Source organism: Lepidothrix coronata, unplaced genomic scaffold (genome assembly GCF_001604755.1).
Source record: "Lepidothrix coronata isolate B3197 unplaced genomic scaffold, Lepidothrix_coronata-1.0 Scaffold141, whole genome shotgun sequence".
NCBI lineage: Eukaryota > Metazoa > Chordata > Aves > Passeriformes > Pipridae > Lepidothrix > Lepidothrix coronata.
Window position 1 is genome coordinate 2,249,554 of NW_016690321.1, and position 17,302 is coordinate 2,266,855.

Below are 17,302 nucleotides of genomic sequence, written 5' to 3' on the forward strand. Positions count from 1 at the left end.
TTTTTTAATTCTCAGTTCCAAGATTTTTAGTTCCAAACATTTGAACTTATTATTTAAATGAAAGTGTAGATTTCTAGCTAAATTTGCACTATACAGAAACTGCAGTAATGCACCAATTCAAAAGCCTGGGTAATTAAAAAACACTGACTGGTTTATCATTAATTTTTTTTCCAGGGGTTCTATATTACAGGACTAAAATTATTCCCTTTAAGCATCCCAATAACATAACCAAGACCAAGTTCACAAGAGAAGTATGTACATCAGAATTTTACCAATTAGCACTGAAACTTGAGTTAATTCTCTACGTATGAATAGTTTTACATAAAATACTGTATTTACAAAACACTGACACCCAATATAGCTAACCAAGAAGAAAGTAAGAAGTTTAATGATCACCTCACCTACCCTCTAAAAAGAAAGATGTGCCTGCGCCTTACTGACCCAGAACTTCTCAGCAGAAAAGCCAATACACACTTAATACCGCTCTGGGCTCCCTTCCCCCATCCCCGGCCTCAACCTTTTGCAGGGACATTTCTTCGCTGCAGAATTGTCCAGTTACACCTGCAACTCAGTTAAACTCAGATGAAAACTCACCCTTATAAAACCCTCCCCCGAGGTACATCTACATGGCAGACCCTGCAACAACCGTGGTAGAAAAGCTGGACCTTATCTTTAAATTGGGGACCTTGGGTAATGCAGCAGATGAGAGCATACACTCAGCATCTCAACAGCACTCGTTCCAAGGGATCTGTACCATTAGAGAGAGACACCACAGGAGAGGAGGGAATTGCTGAGCAACTTCAGTGTGGGCAAACTAACTACAAAGCTGCTTGAACTTGCACACATATTTATTAACGCTACAAATCTAAGCTACTACCTCTGCCACTCTTGTAGCAGAAACTGCAATCCAACACACATGGATAGCGATATTACTGGAAAATACTACGTAAACGTACCCTTCAAATCCGGAGCTATACCAACCCCAAAGACCTACTCACTATTTTACAGCAAGATTCACAGCTTCTGTAGAGGATGTAAATGCAACACTGAACCCTAACAAGTCATGAATAAAAAACAGTTATTAATAATTTTAAAAATCCCAAAAAGTTAACTTTACGAAGAGATATCTTAACGAATGTTCTTAAGGTTAGTGAAATGTTAGCATGGAAAAATGAAGTAGCGTTTACGGCAGTAAGCACGTCTGCTTTAGTTAGGAAAACACTTTTGTTGATACTCAGCCCTATGCTGTAGTAGATACTCCTACATGCATTCTCATAAAGCAGATCTGAGCCTGCAAGATATCATGCTGCAAGCAGCGATTATATACAGCCAGCGAAGCGTCTCCAGAAACAAACATTCCCTCATTTTGCTACAAACAGCTGGGGAAACTTTTTTTTTTTTTCCGCCTGGGACACACCTCTGAGCGCGGTCCCTCCTCCCATCCACCCACCGCATACACACATTTTAACCAGCATCACGTTCCACTCATCCAGCGAGCGCGGTTTGCAGTGCTACCAGCGCAACCTCGGCTCTGTCCCCGCGCTACAGCACTATTCGTTTTTTTTTCCCCAGTCACATCAGGGCTCCTCGGGGTCTCTCCGCCGCTGTCTGCTTTGCCTGGCCTGGGTGGTCCGGGGCCCTGCGGGGAGACCCGGCGGGGGCTCGGGGGCGCAGCCGCGGCCGCACGTGAGGCGGGGCGGGGGCGGCGCTCGCCCGGCTGTGCCCCGGGACAGGCGCTCGCCGGGATCGGGCCGGAGCAGCGGCCGCGCCGCCGCCGCCGGGGCAGCGCCCTTGAGCCGCCGCCGCTCGGGGCCCCTCCCGCCGGCCCGGCCCCCCCGGCCCTCCCCCGCCCCGCGGCACCGCGGCCCGGCGCCAGAGGCCGCTCGGAGGCGGCGCGAGGGTCCGCAGGGCGGGAAGGGCTCTGAGGGAGCCCCGCGGCCAGAGCGCGGAGCGGGGATGAGGGGTAAGGGGGGGGGGGGCCGTCCCGCACTCACCGCCGAGGCGCCGCCACGGTGAGCTGAGCCCCCTTCTTCTCGGTGCCGGGGGCGGCTCCGCCCGCCCGGGAAACACGAACCCCAGGAAGCAAAAGGCGAAGGAGCTGCGGAAAATGCCCCCTCCCCCACGGCACCGCCGAAAAAACGCCACCGGGGGAGAAAAAAAAAAAAAAAAAAAAAAAAAAAAAAGAAAGGGGGAAAAAAAAAAAAAAAAAAAAAACCACCAAACTTTCCTCGCCGCCGTCTCTCCCTCCCCCGAGGAGCACGAACCCAAACACACCGGGACACGCCCCCGCACCGCCCCCCGCGCCGCCCATTGGACAGCGCTCCGCCGACCCCCACGCTGATTGGTCTCTCCGCCTGCTCGTCTTGTCCCTCCGTTCCCCTTTTCGCCCCTACACGCTGCCCATTGGGAAGAGCCTCGGCGATCTCTCCGCCCATTAGCCACGGCCCACGTCAATCAGAGCGGAGCGCCCGCCCTTCAGCGCTTCCGATTGGGCCGTCGCATCACTACGCCCTCCCTGATTGGCTGCATTTGCTGGCTGTCACCGGTTAACGTTGCCCCCTTCGCACCCCAGAAGGATTCCCGCCCCTCCTTCCTCTCTGCCAGTTGGCTGCGAGATTTGCCCCTTAAATGGGGCACTCGCTCGCCCGCCTCTACTTGCCCCGCCCTCCCGCGCTACCGATTGGGCGCGGGTCGCAAACTCGGACACCACTGGAGAAGGGACGTGCCCGTTAGGCCATAACAGCGCGGAGACCCGCCCACCGAGCCGCGCTCCTCAGCGGCCCCTGGGGCCCTCGTCAGCCGAGGCGGGAGGCGAGGCTACGTCAGTGTGTGCTCTCATTTGCCGGCCCCAAGGGCGGGCCACCGTTACGGGCACACGCGATTAGCGGGTGTGACCGCGGCCGTGGCCGCTCAGCGGTGCCGCGACACAGCACCGACGCCACAACCGCCCGCCCGCCCCAGCGACATTTGCACTTCGCCCCGCCCTCCCGGGGGCACGTGAGACAGCTGTTGGGCAGGGGGGTGTCAGTCGGGCAGCTCCCGAAGCCCATTGGCTGGAAGCCCACGCCCCCGCAGCCAACTGGCGGCCGCCCCCCGCTGTCACCCGCCGGATGACACAGCAACCGTAGGCTGGGGGGGCGGGGCGGAGCGGGGAAGGAGGGACGTGCCTCTGATTGCGTGGTTTCGCTGTCAATCTCTCTGCAGCACGGGGATGGGCGGGGCGATGGTGCGTGCCCACCGCGCGCCCCACGCGGCCCGGGCCGCTGCGCACGTGACGGGGGCCCGCGGTGAGGGGAACCCGCCAGAAGGGGCTCTGCGGCTGCCGCAGTGTCACTCGTAAATGTGATTGTTACAAATAAACTTCATTTACTTAGATTTTCATTATCCGCGGAGTATAAAGAGATAGAGCTTGAGAAACAGGCTATCTCTTTCTATCTGAAAGATATAAACAGGGCTGCGGGGACCGGCAGTGGGAAGCTAAGGCAGGAGCTAGCCGGGAGACGTTTTCCTGGGAGGTGATGTGAAGCCGGGGACGAGCTGCAGCAAGTGTTAACCCCGGGGCTGGAAGGGGCTGGAGAGCAGGTCTGGGGCAGCACTGCCGGATCTCAGGGAAGGAAAAAAAATGGAAGATGTATAAGCAGAACCTGCATGAGACAAAGGGTTTAGGATTAGCCTAGCAGAAGAGCGTGGCCAGGGGAGCAGCAAGTCTCCAAAACTGACAGAGAAATACCGAGGGGAACACATGGAATAACAGAAGCACGTAGAGGATAAACTAGGAGAGAGAGGTTATCCTTGATTGTACCAAATTTCTATGCTTGTTCTCATTTTCCTTATTCTCCAGTATTTTTGAAGACTGCTGTTACATTAATGAGTGTCACTTCCTGACCTCACCCAGGGCTGCATGCCAGTGCAATGTTTTCATTTGATCTCCTCCGGAGAATCCTGTTACAACCTGATCAGCAGAACAGTGCAGCAGCTGAAAATACCGTTTTGGTGGTGAAGAGAGAACCACAGAGATATGGTGTGCCTGTCACGTTAGCGAACGGGTCTGTGGGTGTTCAGCGAAAACGTGCTCTGTCCTGGCGGAGCCATAGAGCCCTTCACAGGTTAGTCATCACCAGGAGGGACAGCTGCCAGCACAGCGAAGCGATGTGTGCTGCTGGCACAGACAGCAGACAAGATCCATGTGAACTCGGGCTACACAACTCAGTGAAGAGCAATGAATCTTTTGATGGGTTCTCCATTCAGTAATGGTAATAGATTTTTACATTGATTGCTGGGGGAAAGAGTGCCATTAATATGAATAAGACTTTATATTGGGTATTTACATACTTGTTACTGTAGTGCTTTAAGGAATACAAAAGGCGCTGTATAAATCAATATCAATTAGTAGTATAAACTTCGAAAGCACTTTGCCTCTCTTCCTCATAGTTTATTCAGTGAATACAAACTGACTGTATCTTGTCTGTATCCCCATGTATTTTTCTTAGTGTAAGCAGAAATCACTAATACACTGAGAGTACAGGTTGCATGCTTTGGGAGAGAAAGATGTGTCCAAGATGCTGACCTTGTCCTTGCTATAAGTAAAAAAAATAATAAAATCATTTCCCTGTTTGAATTCCCTTTCCCCTTATTGGTGTTCTTTTGCAAGTTTTCCTTCCTATGTTTTGCTCAGGATTTTGGTGCACTTGTAGCAGGACATCAAAAGCAAGGTGAAGCAATATGATTTATTTTGCATAAGCCTAGTGAACCAAATATTTTCATTTCAGAGGAGCAAAGATACCACACTCCATTGTCCCTGTATTTTCACACTGCAAAACAAACTGAACTGTAGAAAGCAAGCAGATTTTGTTGGTTTGACTGAAACAATAATGGATGACTCAGGAGTTCTCACTCAGGTTTATGTGTATTTGGGAGGAATCACAGCTCCCAGACTAATTTCTGGTTCTTGTAAAGTTAAAATGCTTATGAACATAGTAGTTCTTCCTATTTTTTTCATATCTCCTTCACTGCAACTTCTGTCCAATTTCACCAAGTTGGATAGTGAAATTTTTTCATCCACTGGATGTCAGTATTACACTACCGCTGTGGTGCCTTTCCAGGTGCTGGGAAAGGTTGGATTTCTTTGGGATGAGGACATTTCGAAGATCTCTCTTCTGTGGTGGCAAGTGCTGTGAAAGACCATTGCAGCTTGGGGGAACAGGCTCCCTGCAATATGAATGTGCCCTCTGGCTCCTGCAGATGCAGGCTAGGACCCTGCCTGCAGGCATCTTAAGTATCAAACCTCACAGAGACTGTAGCCAGAGAGACAGACAGACCTCACTGTTGGGGTCAATTCCTTTTGACTGTTCCAACCTTACATTGTGAAAATACACAACCTCTTCTTTTTTATAATTAAGTTTACTTGTTATATCAGTGAGACAAATAATACTGCATCTGACAGGGATACAATCCAGAAGAAGGCTGCATAAAGAGACTTCTATAAACAAATGAAGGGTGCTGCCAGCTTGGGACAATTCTGAATGCAGGAAGGAGAGGGGACAAAACTTTAGAAGCAGCTTTGATATCTGGAGTTGAAAGTCAAGAGTTTTTGAGATCTGACACTGGTTTATTATTTCCAAAACTGCCACGACATTTTGTATAGGCTTGCTAGGTTTTTAAATCAATGTATCTGAATGAACTCGGGATAGCCAGTCACTAGAAACTAATGATATTTTTAAAAAAAGTCTTTGCTAACCCTGCTTTTTTTCTGCTTCAGACACCCTGAGCAGCAGTTATGTATTGAACACAGAAAGAAACCAGTTACTTACCTGAGTTGCGACTAAGAGATGGGTTACTTTTTGGAAAGTCACAGTAAAGCTGTGCTCTTTATGGTGCCTTATGTTTAAATATTTTGATATGAAATGTGACATTTAACATATGATATAATGCTGTACTTTATCTGTGACTAAAATGAAGGCGGCACTTGAAAAGAAGATTGTTGTTGTTTAAAAGATGGTTCATAAAAAAGTAATGAAAGAATTGATGTTCTCTTGTTATCTATAAACACGGGCTGATTAGATTATTCTCTTACGTACATCTTTCCCCTGAAAGCTACTTTTTAATCTATCCTTTTCCTAGAAGACTTCAGGGAATTTTCAGCAGGCATATGGCATCAATGTACCAGGAGAATATAACAAATATTTGCAAAGATTTTGATCTGTATAAAATACCAATTATCCTTATTTAAAAGTATTTATCTTAATTACTTTCAGCAGAGACACCTGTTAGGAATTCAGTGTTTCCTATTTCCTTCAGTCGAGTGGAAAGAAGTTTTCTCAGCCATTTTCCTGTATCCTTCACAGAACTTTTCATGGAACAAGCAAAGAGAGGAAGTAATACTTCATATGCCTGGGAACTGTAAAAATGAGGATAGGAAAAAGGAATTTGTATTTAAAGTAGAGAATAGCAGATTTCAACACAGTGATTTTTTTCCCTTCTAAGCCACCTGTAGCTGCAAAGAACGAACACAAAAGAGCCATTTAAGGGAAAAAAAGTAATGAATACTAGAATTAAATTAAATAGCAGGAGGAAATTAGGGAAATATCAGATGTAATTTTCAAATTTATATGTTGATCACGTGATTTGTGCTAATATTCCTGCTTTACAAAGAAAAAAAAAAAAGTAAAAATATCTTTAATGACTGTTAGCATTCAGAACCTGAGCTTTAAGTTCCAGTCAGACATCTCCACATCTATAACTCTTCTTAAAATAACAGGCTTATTTTGACATTACCTATTTTTATGTGTCATACCCAGGAAAGACATGCAGTTGCAACAGAAACACAAGCAGTTTATACATGTCTTGGGCAAAGTGCTTAGCATAAGTTTCAATTTGTTGTGCTGTCATGCTCACATAATGTTGGAAGGAAAAGGGGGAAAGAGAAGGTTGTCAGCCCTCAGCCAAAGGGAAAAAATTACTAATATGATGGCAGTGTTTTTAAACGGAGAATAATTTATAATGCTGTTTTGTTTTGTTTCTCCTGGAGGCAAAATTAAAACAATGCTTCATTAACATTATTTGAAGCTATTTTAAATATAGCCATTTTCAGCAAAACAATGCTAACATGTGTGGGGTTTTTTTAATGAAAAAAAGACAATTAGGAAAACGTTTTGAATAATATTGTATTCTTTTACCCAAAGTATTTTTTTTCCAATTTTTTTTCCACTATGTTTAGTCCCAAAAGTGAACCAGTGTGCATATAGGAGCTATTGGCTAGCAGTTATACTGAGGCTAGAGGTCATGTGGCTCTTCAGACACAATTTTAACTTTAAACATACCCATTCCACCAACTTGGTTAGAGCTACCATACTCAACACCAGCTTGTGCAAAACTGTTTTGAGTCACCTTTAGCTGATCTAAATGAAAACTCAAGTATAGGAGGGTGAAAGCAATTATAGCATTTTACTGTTGCAAGTCCACCTTCATCACCACGACAGCACTAGTTTTTTACAGCTAGACTTAGGGTAACTGCTGCAGGCACTTTCTTCCTCCATTCTCCAAGGTTCAGATCCACTGCAGTTTTTATTTCTCCCAAGTTAGCCAATTTCACGTGTACTATTCATTTATGTACCAATTTATGACACCCAACTCCATCACAACAGAAGAATCAGGTTTCAAAGAAGAAAGAGGTCTGGACACATTCCTGCCAGCCCCTTCCCTATGCCAGAGGAACTATGATATGTATATGCCCTTGCTCTTGCAAAAGGGAAATAAGGAACCTACATCTGATAATACCACACGTACCATCAATACTATTGCTGGGGAATGCTCCCACCCGTCCTTCTACCCCAAATTCTCATTAGGACAGCAAGACCATATGGTTGCTTTTTGTTTCTTAAATTATTATTATTATTTTCTGGGAGTGGTAGCTACATAGTAATTTAAGATGGCAGCTTTCCAAGGCTTTGCTGTGGTTCTAATTAATTGGGTATGCTGTTTAATTTTTTAACTCAAGCTTTTTCCTCATATTTAAAAGGTCTCACATTGTCCTTTATTATTAATGACATCAAAGCAAGAAGAATGGCTGCCATTTCTCCTTAGTCTGTGGAAGTGAGACTATCTGTGGTAAAAAAGCGCAGTGTCTGCACTTGTCAGCGGGACTGAAAGCAATACCATTGGCAAAGTGTCTGCCTTTCTTTGGTCTAGTGAGCTGGAATAATGCTCTGCCAGAAAAACAGATGAGAAAACAAGGAGCGGGACCTACCTGGAGAACAGGGGATAGACTGAAGAGTTACTATAGGGTGGGGCAATGGAGTGTGCAGAATGCAGGGCAGAAAATTTGAGGAGAAAAAAAAGTTTCCTTTTCTAATGTGTGGAAAATTGTGCCTCCTCCAGGCAGCCCAGGTGAAAAAAAAACACAAACAAACAAAAAACCCCCACAAAAGTTGCTATCAGTTTTGATTAGGGAATTAAAGACACAATTTGACTTTTTATACTCTCATACACTCTGAATCATGGTTGTATGATTCCCCCTTCACAGGCTTTCTTCACAAAGTTTCCAAAACTGGTGTTTGATGGAGAAGCATAGCAGTTATATTTTTATAAAAACCAAAACAACAAAAAACCACTAAAACCCCCACACATATACAAGTTTCCACTGGACAGCTCACTGACACTCGCAGAGGGGCCAGAGTCCAGCATGGCAGGACCCAAGGAGAGAAAGTAAGAATAATTCAGGAAGAGAGCATCATCAGTAAGAAAGATGGGATGAGAAGATCAGCTGAAAGAAAGCACAAAACTGACTTGTAAAAAAATGTGGTTACTGAAAATCTCGGTGCAAGGCAGAATGAGGATGATGGTTGGAAAAATGTGGGGAAGATCTTATGTCCCAGGGAGCGGGAAGCTCTTTGGGAGGTTTCTTGGATCGAGGGCCAGCATTGCACACAGAAGGGCGTGTTTTGTCCCTCACACAGAGCTCTCATCAGTTGCAGTCTTCTCCTCACACTTGCATCATCCCTGATCAGCTGCAGGGTGTCCTTGGCAAAAACCCTGCAGAGAGAGCTGCCTAGACAGGCAGAAGGAGACCTACGACAGCAGTGGGCTGTGAGCACTAGGAGGAAGACCTGTGAAGGAGAATGGCCCAGGGTCACCCTGTGAGAGGTGGCGTGAACCCTGAGGAAGGCAGCAGGAGCTGTTCCCATGACTTTGCCTCCAGCAGCTGCAGGAACAAAGAACAGTCACGCTAGGTAAGCCAAGCTCTTTTCTCTTTACTACTCAAACCTGTTTGCTTGCAAACCCCATGACTCACTCACTGCTCCAGCTCTGCTTCTGCAACAGTTAGCAGCAAAGTCAACCCAGGTTCCTGAGCACAGCTTTCTGTGTCACCACCTCAATGGAAATCTGCCAGCAGCTTCCCTGTGGCTGCCACCAGGTCGGTTGCTGGGAGTTCAAGGTGGGGCTGTGTGGGTAAAGCCCTGAGGCCGACACCAAGGAGCAATTATAAGACCTCTTGGTACTGGGAGATAATCTCTTAGGAGACACTGATAAATTGTGTGCAGGCACCACTGCAGAAAGAAGACTCATTTGCTCAGGGGCTACAGCAGTATTTGGCCTACTGTGCTATTTTGTTTTCACATGAGGAAAGAAAGATGATCGAGATTCCAATGGATTTCATCAAGCACAAAGTCCTTCTCAAAACACCAGGTTCTCCCTTCAGAACACGAGGCTTTCCTCCTAGTCCTGCCCTAAAGAGACTCATGGATTGCTAGAGGAAAGTCAACATTTTGTTGAGGATTGCTTTCTTTTGTTTCTAAAAGAGAGCAAAATGTTCTTTCTTTTATGACTGCTGCTCTGGATTCATGGACCTTGCTAAAAAGAAAGTGTGTTTCCTCTCAAGAGCCCTCAGCAGCTCAGTTCTAATCTGTTTGCTTCCACTGCTTGGACCGCACTTGATTTCTGCTGCTGGATTACTTATTGTCACTGAGGATCTTACAGGGTGTAATCCATTCCTGATATCTATTGTAACCTACAGTCCTGCTTCCACAGGGTAGTGCTAGTGCACAAAGAGCAAGGCAAATACAGATTGAAGCTGTTTTCCAAGATATTCAAGACCAGGGCTTGTTCAAGAAGACAGGGAGGCTGTTTTTATCAAGGGAGCCCAGCTCCTCCAGAAGACCTTCTGTTGCAGCAATTGCTTTTGCAACAATATTCTATGCAAAGACCCTGCAGCTTTTTCCAAGGGTGTCCTCATGTTAACAATGCTGCCATGCATGGATGAATCCCCAATTACTTACACCAAGCACTACTTATGTGGAAGATTTTGAAACAAGATGGAGCCTGCCTGGAACAACACCCTCATTTTGGCTGCAGGGTGCAGCATCTGAAGCTGGCGCCTGTGCTTGTCTGTGTCTCTCTTTGTTCTTGTGAGTCTGTCTCCCTGGATGCAAAGAGGAAGCTGTTGGTCATACTGGGCCGTCAGTAACTCCAGTTTAAATCCAGCATAACCCCACTGGGTGCAGAGAAATTAATCTTGGTTTGCAGAAACATAACTTTATCCCTGTAGCTGAATCAACATCTTGAAAAATGGTTTGGAAATTGGTAAGAAACCAGTAGGGATCATCCCAACTTTTCCTTCCAGAAAAATTTTGGTTTATTGAAATGCTGCAGTCATAAATACAGAACAAAGGAAGTGAATATATTACAGTGTCCTCGTTGTGAAAGGGCAATGGCAGATGCTTTGATAAACTAGGAGACAGGTCATTATTTCAGCGCAATGCCTGTCAGAACATCTGCCTACTGTAGCTCTCCAAAAAATTATTTTTTAACTTCCTTCCTATGAGATTTACTAGACTGTGAAGGAGAATCTCAAACAAGTGGTAGCATAATTTACCAAGTCCTAGAAGAGGTACTTTGGTGAATTGCCTAGCATTGTGCTGAGGCAATAGACCAGGTGACCTAGTGGCCTTTTTCATTTCTAATGTCTATGATTATTGCAGTTATACCTCGGGACACTAAACAGAGAGATTTTCTTCCTTTCAGTGGTAGCAAAATGTCACTAATGGCCACGCTAAATCAGAGCAATTGATCCTTCTGCAGATGTGTTGTGCACTTAGCAAGGCAGCTATAAATGATCACACTTTGTTTAGATTTGCTATTTTCTGTTTCTGTAGTGCAAGTGCTCTGCACAAGGGGACTGTCAGCCAAGGGAAAGATTTTCTGGTAGGAGATTAAGGATAACTAAGGAAATGATTGCATGACCTATAAAGAGCGGATCATAAATATTGCAACAATAAAACCAATAGCTCCTTCAAAGTTTAAATAGCTTTTCTTTTCAAACAATTGAGGTAAATGCCCTTTTCCCAAGGTTGTCTAGCACAAACACTTTGAGATTTCGCACAGTTTCACCAAATCTATTGTAATTTCTCAGGGAAATAGCTTTTTCTTTTCACTATCTTTCTTTGTGGAAGCATCCCCTCCACAAAAGTTAGATCCCAACTACCTGGAAGTTCCTTATCACTTCTTCTAGCACCGACGTTTCAGAAAAGCCCGAGCTTAATGAAAATAATAGCCCCTGCGTTAATAATGAAAATAGCCCCTGCATTTTTTAAGCACAAACCCCACCAAACAACGCAAGAAGGGACAAGTATGATTCTGCCCTTTACAACCAAGCAGCAGCAATTACCTTTCATGCATCCTAGGAGGAGCCTCAGACACAAGGGTCTGCCTACATAAACCCTCAGGTATAACATTTATATTCCTCACAACTCCAAGTGTGTAAAATCCCAGTCCTGGGCTGTTGCAGCTTGGCTGAAACAGACAACTGACATTCCTTTTCCACACACCCTGATGGCACGCAACACAGCGTTTGTTTTTAATGCTTGGTTCAGGATCCTGCTCTGGAGTAAGCAGCTTGCTCTCTTGTGTGCTCAGTCTTTTTTCCCCATTCTCCATGCTGCCATTAGTCTGTAGCCAGGTCAGGAGAATCATAGACCAGTGTGTTCCAGCAGCCATGTCACAAGGATGCAGATTTCACAGAAGCGTTCCTACTCCCTTGTCACCCCATGTTCTCATGCACATTTAGCTCGTATGTCTTAGGCCTTGGCCTGGGAGTACTGCTTTTGGCACTTTTTAAAAGTACCACAGTACAAAGGCTGGAGCATCTTAATATTAGTGCTGCATCCTGCAGTCAATTGGCTATTGGTCTGGCTGCAGAGAGCATCATCCTTGCTATAAACACCACGCCAGTCTGGTAAATCAAACAGCTGAAGAAATATGGGTGTTCATTCACCCACAACAGGCATGTGCCAAATCCACCCCCAGGCCCATGCAAAATGCTGATCACTCCACGGGCCAGTGGTGCAACATACTTTTCTTTCTTGTACATTGGCAATTTGCAACTCAGAAGCTATTTTGCTTTAAATAAAGTAAAAAGGCAAAGGATCCCCTGAACAGTCAATGCTCACAAATGGAAAATATCCTTAACCTGACCTCCCTGATCCTTCCCTATGCTACTGTATGTAAGTGCATTAAAATCAGCTCTCATTTTTATGTTCCAGGTTTCAGGCTCTCTGTAATAGCTGCAATCCTCATTATGCAAATATTGTAGTTTGCCTCTATGCTTTCTGCACAAATTCGTTTGGTTGTGTTTTCTTGGTTATGTGCAATTTCACACAGTGAAATTTCAGCATCTATAAAAAATTGTCTGGTGTCTACAGAATCATAGAATCAGCTGGTTGAAAGGGACCTCCGAGATCATCAAGTCCAACCCTTGATCCAGTACCGCTGCGGTTACTAGACCATGGCACTAAGTGCCACATCCAGTCTCTTTTTAAAAATCTCCAGGGACGGAGAATCCACTGCTTCCCTGGGCAGCCCATTCCAATGTCTGACCACCCTCTCTGTAAAGAAATTCTTTCTAATATCTAACCTAAACCTCCCCTGGCACAACTTGAGACCATGCCCTCTTGTCTTGCTGATAGTTGCCTGGGAAAAGAGACCAACCCCTACCTGGCTACAACCTCCTTTCAGGGAGTTGTAGAGACTGATGAGATCTCCCCTGAGCCTCCTCTTCTCCAGGCTGAACAGCCCCAGCTCCCTCAGCCTCTCCTCATAGGACTTGTGCTTGAGTCCCTTCACCAGCCTAGTTGCCCTCCTCTGGACCTGCTCCAGCACCTCAATGTCCTTCCTGAACTGAGGGGCCCAGAACTGCACACAGTACTCCAGGTGTGGCCTCACCAGTGCTGAGTACAGGGGAAGAATCACTTCCCTGGTCCTGCTGGCCATACTGTTCCTGATACAGGCCAGGATGCCATTGGCCTTCTTGGCCACCTGGGCACACTGCTGGCTCATGTTCAGCTTCCTGTCAATCCAAACTCCCAGGTCCCTCTCTGCCTGGCTGCTCTCCAGCCACTCTGTCCCCAGCCTGTAGCGCTGCATTGCTTTCAGTACTCCCAGTCATCTAGAAGTTGCTGTTTTCTACCTGAGGCAGGCAGGAGAGAAGTTTTATGCCTGCAGTTCTCCTACCAGTGACATTTCTAATGCTTTAGAAAAATAAAACCTAGCAAGTCAGATGAAAAGGCAGAAGTTGATACTGCAGACAGACAGGCTGGAAAGGAAGAAGGAGTAGAATAAGAAACATCTCATTGACACATTATATTAGGAGTTTAAGATACAGCAGCTACTGTGCCCCTAAGTTCTTGTGCAGAGACTTTCAGCTACTCACTTACCCAACTTGCTGAAAAGCATGGCAAATTAGCTCACATTGGGATGCTGTGGTTTTCTGTAACCTAACTCCCCAAGTACACAAGCCCAGACTTGCAAGAAAGATCAGAAACACATGTTGTGCAAAGAGTTAGGTAAACATCCAGCAGCCTTGCTACATGCATAAAGGCTTTACCATTTCATCTGCATCCACAGGTTTCTCTTCCAAGATGTTTCCTACAGTCAGAGTGTGCTTTTCCTAAGCCTTGCTAATTAATGAGAATTCCCAAATTTGCATTTCTTCAGCAGGCTAAGGACAGGAGACATAAGGTCTAGGGAGACAAATAGGTCATTCAATTCTGGACTGCTCCTTGATTTTGCAAGGTACAGACAAGAAACAAAAATGTAATATTTAAGTAGCAGTGAAGTGAGGGGAAGGACAACTTTTTCTTCCTTTTTTGGAGAACCTCCCTAAAACAACTGCAGAAGAAGAAAAGGCACAAAATGATGGTGGTGCTAATGCTATGAAGAAAGAAGCTCAGGTGCACAGAGATACCCTGCGAAACAAGCTTGGATTAGACAGACTCTTAAACAGTACAAATGCAATTGCTACATGGATTTAAAAACACTGAGAGACGAAGATTTTGTTTACTGCAAATACTTTTTTATGTACCTTAATGCCCAAAAGTAAAATAGAGGCTGGATTTATTCTGAAACATGGTCAGGAATTTTAAAACAGGCTTTTGTACACACAAACAAAGGGAGCATGGGAAACAAGAGCTTGTGAGTTACTTAAATGTCAAGGATTACATCGTACCAGGTAAAACTGAAATGTAGCACAGGGACTCAGTTTCATAAATGAAATGTCATTGCTGAGGGGTACAAATTGTATAAGAAAGATGGAAAGGGAAACCGAGGTGGCACTTTGTCAGATGCATTTACGGCTGCAGTTCAGCTGCAAAGTAGTAAAAAAGAAAATAAAGAAAAACTGAAGTGGTCATCTGCTACAGCCTACTCCAGCAGTGAGAAAGCAGGAACGAATAAATCTCTCTCAAGTTACTCAAAGCCACAGAACACTGTATTTGTGGGGAATTCAGCTGCCCCCAGTTCTTTTAACAAGTACTGCCAAACACTGGCCAAAGATGTTCACCTGTAACACAGAAAGCTGCTCTAATCCAGACAGTACAAGTCCTTGACAAATACACAAGAAAAATCGCCCAAACCCAGGAATTTAAGCAGAGAAAACTGCAAGTGACACCAGTGAACAAAGTATCTAAATTTAACATAGTAGTTTATTTGTTTGACTTAGAAAAGGTCTCCAGCATAATTAACTGGACACATATACATTAAATATACAAATACATACCAAAAGAAACCCAGAGGGCACACATTCAGCCAGGAGTCTCTTTCTGAAACACTCACTGTTTCATGCCAGAAATAAAGAGCCGTGAGCCCCAGCTTCGTTAACTTTCTGTTCAAAACCAGGACCACAGTTGTAGGCCCCACAGATCAGCAAACCTGGGCTAACAAGCCAAGGAGTAAAAGAGATGCAGAGAACAGGCATCCTCTTGAGATTGTACAGGGTCAGGACACAGATGCCAAAGACAGTTAATCTGATTCTTTTTTTTTAGGCAAGGACCAAATGACAGCTTATTTGAAGACTGCTGTACCAGAACCCCTAACCACTGCTCTTTGTCACTCTGACTCCCAGCACCATCAACCACATTTTATCTGGAGAGCGAGAGAGGTTCATTTTACAGGTCACAGCCTCAGGTTTCTAGCACTCATTAAGAACCACAATTAGCAAAACTAGTCAAAATAAATGTGGTCACCTCACCCAGACTCACTTCTGTTGCCATAGGAGCAGCCAAATAGTCCAAGTTCAGCTGATCTTATCTTCAGGGAGGAACAAGTTCCACCAGAGCCTGAAACATCCACTCTGGATCAACAAGGCTTCATGCATCCTGAGAGTCATGATGACTAAGAAGCAGATTTATATCATGCAAAAAAGTAAGTTTGTTCTCTCAAATTAAGTAATTAAGCAGTATGTGATAAGCCTAAGGAATTCTACTAGCCTCTGGAGTCAAGGCATGTGACTGACTTCCATGGAAAGAATTTAAAAACGAGTGAACACTACCTTTCAGGAACTGATGTGGCAACAAAGAAGACCAACAGATGAGCAACTCTCTCCTGTTAGTTGACAAGGTTAAAGAAAAGTGCTCTGACGTCCATCACAGGAATGTAAAGCACATTAATACATAAGCACAGAAGGAGGTGAAATCAGCCTCTCGGACTATTTGTGAAGTCACTTCCCCAAGATGAAGTAACAAAGACATAAACACAAAGAGACAGAGGACTGCCTGGAAAACCTGACCATATATATCAATGTGGTACTAATTAGTTAATTAACCTATTGCACAATTAAAAAAATAAATATTCTGAAAGCCTGGGAGAACAAGGAAGCACCAGTTGACAATGTTCTTATCGGAACAGAAAGTGGAACAACATTGGCCTGATAAATTTATCTCTGATCTCTGCTAACAAAGTGAAATAAATACAAAGAGAGAAAAAAAAAGAAGTCTCCAAAAGTCTGGAGAGTAATCAAAGTATGGCAAAAATCAAGCCACTTTCAACAATCCTACAAACATACGAGTAGCTTTTGGCACACATGAAGTCAACAGGATAACTCAGGTTTGAAGTTACTTCTAAATCCAAATGGCGGTGTCATTTCCAACACCTTTTTTTCCCCATTACCAGAACAATTTTATAAAACACTGCTCATAATATGAGCTGACAGACTCAGCTGTAAAATTACAACTTGTTCCCAGAAGGCTATATATAATATTATACAGACTAGCAAGTATTTAATCCACTGAGCGAGGATGAGTATGTTTAACAGAGGGCACAATACCTTTGATATTTTAGGGTCTCAAGACACTCTGCAGGGTAAACACAATAAAACAGACCTGCTTGCTGTTCAAGTTAAATACACTTCCAGGAAAGGCAATTAATCAATCAGTCAGTCAGTCAATCAATCAATTGCATTTTATCATCAACTACAGACAGCTGTTTGAGTGTAACAACCACTACTGCAACCCAGCACCTGGAAGAGTCTTTGGAACAGCTTATTCTGTGTTGGGAGTGTATCAACTGCCTTTGCTGTGAACTTGTTGTGCAACGAGATGGTTTCTCTGAACAAAAAGTAAGAAAACTAAACCTGTGTTTTTCTGATGTTTGAATATTTTTTTGGCTAGCAGGTATGTTAGCTCTCAGGTGTCTTCTTACAATTAGGATCTATTTTTCTTAGGTATCACAAGAGGGCTTATTTATGACAGCAGAGTATGTAATTTAGATGGCAAGAAAGCAGAGTGAAGCATCAATCTGCACACTGTAGAAACAAAAAACAACCCGCTTCTCCACTCTGTTAGTGAGTAGAACTGGAAGAGGGCTAGTGAACAAGAGGACAGAGGTGTCAGTCAGATCCCATATAATGAATAGCTACAAGTACTGTGAGCCTGCAACTTGGAAAAAGTGATGACTGAGGACATATATGATATAGGTCTGTAAAATCACGAGTGGCAAGGAGACAAGGAATAGGGTTGGTCATCACCATGTCTGACAG

General features: G+C 44.6%; 1 protein-coding gene across 13 annotated transcripts in view; it reads right to left on the reverse strand.

The window, feature by feature from the left end:
- The window catches only part of TNRC6B (trinucleotide repeat containing 6B), a 141,331-nt gene extending 138,518 nt beyond the window's left edge, over nucleotides 1-2,813 (reverse strand). For 7 of the 13 annotated variants that reach the window (XM_017827615.1, XM_017827612.1, XM_017827621.1 and 4 more), the window contains exon 1: nucleotides 1,462-1,605. The gene's annotated coding sequence lies outside the window, so the exon portion shown is untranslated. Of the gene's footprint in view, nucleotides 1-1,461; nucleotides 1,606-1,994; nucleotides 2,155-2,677 lie in introns of those variants that run through there. The other 6 variants (XM_017827613.1, XM_017827607.1, XM_017827609.1 and 3 more) reach the window with 5 other exon arrangements.
- Nucleotides 2,814-17,302: the final 14,489 nt, after the last annotated feature.